Source organism: Coffea eugenioides, chromosome 8 (genome assembly GCF_003713205.1).
Source record: "Coffea eugenioides isolate CCC68of chromosome 8, Ceug_1.0, whole genome shotgun sequence".
In the NCBI taxonomy this organism is placed as follows: domain Eukaryota; kingdom Viridiplantae; phylum Streptophyta; class Magnoliopsida; order Gentianales; family Rubiaceae; genus Coffea; species Coffea eugenioides.
Window position 1 is genome coordinate 6192816 of NC_040042.1, and position 4381 is coordinate 6197196.

General features: G+C 36.1%; 1 long non-coding RNA gene across 4 annotated transcripts; it reads right to left on the reverse strand.

The window, feature by feature from the left end:
* Positions 1-364: 364 nt before the first annotated feature.
* LOC113781310 lies at positions 365-3840 on the reverse strand. Of its 4 annotated transcripts, XR_003469574.1 has the most exons (8): positions 3663-3840; positions 3433-3532; positions 3316-3357; positions 3109-3186; positions 2612-2674; positions 2443-2535; positions 954-1011; positions 365-670 (listed from the first exon to the last, which is right to left on the reverse strand). It is a non-coding gene; the product is annotated as an uncharacterized LOC113781310 (long non-coding RNA). The 4 variants fall into 4 exon arrangements; XR_003469575.1 differs by having other exon boundaries at positions 3466-3840; XR_003469573.1 differs by having other exon boundaries at positions 3433-3840.
* Between the last annotated feature and the right edge of the window lie 541 nt (positions 3841-4381).

A 4381-nucleotide genomic window follows, 5' to 3' on the forward strand; every position in this document is an offset into this window, starting at 1 on the left:
TTCAACAGGAACATAGACAAAGATAACAAGAAACCCTTTCATTCAAAGGAATCTACCCTTTTATTCATGTCTTCTCTAAAACCTGACGCAGCATGCTCTTGCAAATACACATAATGCTTAAAACTATCATTTTTCCCTTCATTTGCCGAAGAATAGGGCAAAAGAAACAGGGCTCAACACTTCCAAGCAGTTTTTTTAACAAAGGAAAAACTGTAATGCAACCTCCCCAGCCAAAGTCAACTATGGACAGTTCATTTATATGGCTATAGTTCATTTATTGCAAAAAACAGCCAAGAATTTGGCAGTTACAAATAATCATCCACAAAACAAATTGTCATAGAACGGAAAAGCATCATGTTCCATATACATATACAAAACGTAAGCCATGTACAAACTGAAATGGCAATTGAGCCATATCAATTAGCAACCTAGCTACTACAAAAGTTTCCGCAGTTAAGTTCTTTAACAATGATAAATACATATTAGACATTAACTAAAAACATCTAATAAAATTGTTATCTAGAAAAAGGCTAAAAAAAAATAAAAATTACAATAATCAATTTAACATTGAGCTGCATTCCTAATCAGAAAACATGAATGTGTCACACAGGCAGGACAACAGATTCTTTCCTCTTAGCCGGCCAGCGACACGATCACTCAATTCAACGTTCTGCAGCAAAACTCAAAAGCATAGTCATAAACTGCATAAGTATGAACAAACAATACATTGCTAGTCTGCACACACTACTTATTCACAGTCAAAATCCAAACCCTTAGCTGTCTTACAATAATCAATTTAACAGTGAGCCGAATCCCTAATCAAACCAGATGAATGCCCAACACAAGATCACTTAGTCTAACATTCTACAGCGATAAAAACAGAGACATAAACATAACTACATAAGTATAAATAATCAAACAAAATACAAAATACAAAAACAATCCTAATATACCTCATGTTTAACTTCATAAACATAAAAAGCAGCCAAGCTAATCAATCGCCCGGCTTAGCTGCAAAAAGCCAGAACATTAACAAAGCCTAAATCAGGAAAAATCTCTTTTAGAGAAGAAAATAACTGTTAGTCTGCCTAAAAAGGATTAGTCCCACAATACAAACCATAAAAACCATTAACTCATTTCATTTTTTCGTAATCCAAATTCTATTCCTTCAATAAAAGAAGAGAAACACACAGAATTTGAGGTTTACACAAAATCAACAGACAACAAGCACAAAATTTCCTTCACACATCACAATCTCAAACACCAAAAGCAACTCAAAGCAATGACAAAATTTAACTGATTACAATAGTCACAAGTACAAAATTTCTGATGGAATCCACTCATTAATTGCAAATGGCTGATCCTTCAAGCCTCAGAACCACTAAGCACCAAAGCAAAACATAACAAAAAAGAAAAAGAAAAAGACAGCCTCACATGCACAGAAATGAGAAGAGATGAGGAAACCAAGCAAAAAATGCTAAATCACCCAATTAAAGAATCTCCCCGGGGAAAAAATACAACCAACAAGTCTAGATCAAAGCAACAATTCAAAAGATTAAGCACATAATAAAAATCCCCTCTGAACATAACTCATTCCTGGAAAAATGTCAAGACAATTAATCAACATACAATTTTTGGTACAGAAGGCTCGAAAATTTCACAAATCTTGAGGGAAAATATGTCTACCATGGGAGAATACCAAGAAAATTAATGGTGACTAAGTTTTACCTTTTAACTTTAGCTGCCAGATTTTCGCTAAAGCTAAACACTCAATGGAATTGCTATCAAATATACTGAAATTCTTAACAAAATAGCAGTTTGATGTCTAAACTCCCTTTTTCAGGTTTTAATCTAACTAATGAAGTTAGTGAAGTTGCTCAAATCATATGCCAAAATCATGAATATCCACAAACTTAGTATCCAAACATTTCTTGATTAAAACAACTAACCAGTAAACCACAAATCCATTGTCAAAGGCTGAAAAATTAGGAACAAGCTCTCTTATTTATTACAATAGAAACCATGGCATAAAGCAATACAAAAGATATTTTTTAGCATAAAGCACCGAAAAAGGATCCGTGGTTAAGTTTGTCAATAGAAACCAAACTTTTTTATTTTATTTTGTCATTCTCCTACAGACAACTTGTTAAGTTTATTCAGGCCTTTAGTTTCATTAAGGCCCATAAAAATTACACATAATACATTGACAGGCAACCATATCACCATACACGTAGACCAGATAGTATTAACCACAAATCCTAACTTCATGGTATCTAAGATTTGACCGTACCCTTTTTCATTTCGGGGCAGGAAGATGATAGATGATAGATGAAAGGTTGTGTCTTATCTTATGTTTAGAGTCCATCAATTCTTAGTGTAATACGTAATAAGAAAATGTAGTACGAAGAATGAAGAATGCAGTACGAAGGTAAAGGAACTGACCACGTGAGACATGGAGTAATTGGTTAGATGGCATGTCTGAACATGGACCCCTAAAAGCTTTCTCGCATCCAAAATCTTGTTCGTCGATATTCCCTGCAGTAAAATGTCCTCAATTGGTGCACTTTGGTGGTGTTAACAGAATTGGCAGAAGGCTAGAACATGAACTTACCTGTAAGTGTCACTTGTGAATCCTCAGGTATATCTACTATTATTTCTATAACTGTAGGCATTACTGCAAGAAAGGCCAAAAGAGCTGTAATTAATCAAGACTGAACTAACTAATTGGAAGACCAAAAAAGTGCAAAAAACTGAGGCTTGTTTAACACACACACACACATCTAAAGTGCTTTCGACCAACAACATGACAATAGGTAATAGTGCCACAAAACAGAAGAGTAAAAGGGAACTAAACTCGGTGTATAATCAGTGCAATTGAGAAGTTTTGGCTCAAAAAATGTTTTGTACTTGATGCAATTGTTATGATAATATGAATACTATTCTGTCATCATGATGTTTGGACTAAAACATGGAAAAGTGACCTTTTACAATACTAAGAACCAAACAACACAAGAAAATCTCAGAATAGGAACTTGAACTGCTCTTGATTCGTGATGCAGCAATAGAAAAATGAAACAGAATTATTCCCGATGCCACAGAAAAGCTTACCCACAACATCTTCTCAATTGAAGGTGAGCAGAGAAAATGACAAGCTCTTGCTTTCTCCTCATTTATACATTGCTCAACCTAACACACAGCTCAGCACCCAGAAAAGAAAACAAAATAAAAGGAAGTCAATAAAGAATGACAAATATAGCAAAACTGAAAGACAGAGACAAATAGAATTTGCAAGAAAAACAAGAACAAAAAAATTACCTGACGGAAGAAACTCCTATCAGACCTCGCACGTAAAAGGATCTGCAGAAAAGAGGAGCTTGTTAAAAAAAATAAAAAAAGAAGAAGAAGAGGGAAATGGAGGAAATATTGAAATACCAATCTAAAGCATATATCTTCAAGTGCTAGTACCCAACATCCAATTCTTGCATCAATAAAGTGGAAATCTTTGAAACCCCACCTCACGGGCTCATCCAAGCTACAGAAATAAAAAATCTAAAAATTAAAAAGAATAACATAATCCTCATAAACAACAAAATAGTAGTAGCAATCAGAAAAGGGAAAAAAAGCAACAAAAAAAAAAGATCCGACAAGAACAGATAGTGTACTCGTTGTCTATTTTCAAAAAAAAAAATGCAAGATCTGACAAGAAGAGACGGTAAGATCTGACGAGAACAAGAATGCACGAAAAAAAATATGGAAGAAAAGGATGATTAAAGGAACAGAGAGAGAGAAACGAAGATGGTGGAAAGATCTGGAGAAGAGACGGCGGAAGAAAGAAGCGGCCGAGAGATTCTTGTGTTTTATGCGGCTAACCCTAAGCCGAGAAAGAAAATGGACACACGAAGCGCATCACGCGAAAAAGATGGGATGATCCACGTGCGCGGCACGTGAGAGGACGACGAAAACCAATCCAGGTCATCAGAGGCCTTCGGCTCTTTATCTACTTATGTTGATAAGAGCCGAAGGCCTCTTTGGTTTGGCTTCGTTTTGGTCGTCCTCTCACGTGCATTGTGCGTGGTTCCCGGTAGGTGCAACGGCGCTGTTTGGGTAGTGTGTCGCACAATTTCAATTTGCTACCTTTCGCTCGCTCTATCCGGTGCACTTTAGTTTCGTCGTCTTGTTCCATGACGTTCGCCACTGCTGTGCATAAAAAAAAAAAAAGGCTGTCTGCCCTTGGCCGCTCCCATTTCACTAATCCAACTAGCCTTCGTGTACCTAACGGCCATGAATAATTCTGTCCTACTTTTACTTTTATACTTTTACCTTTTCAGCCTTTCAGCCTGAGCATTAATGGATTTGAGCCTTGCTGCTTGCCCTCCAACCA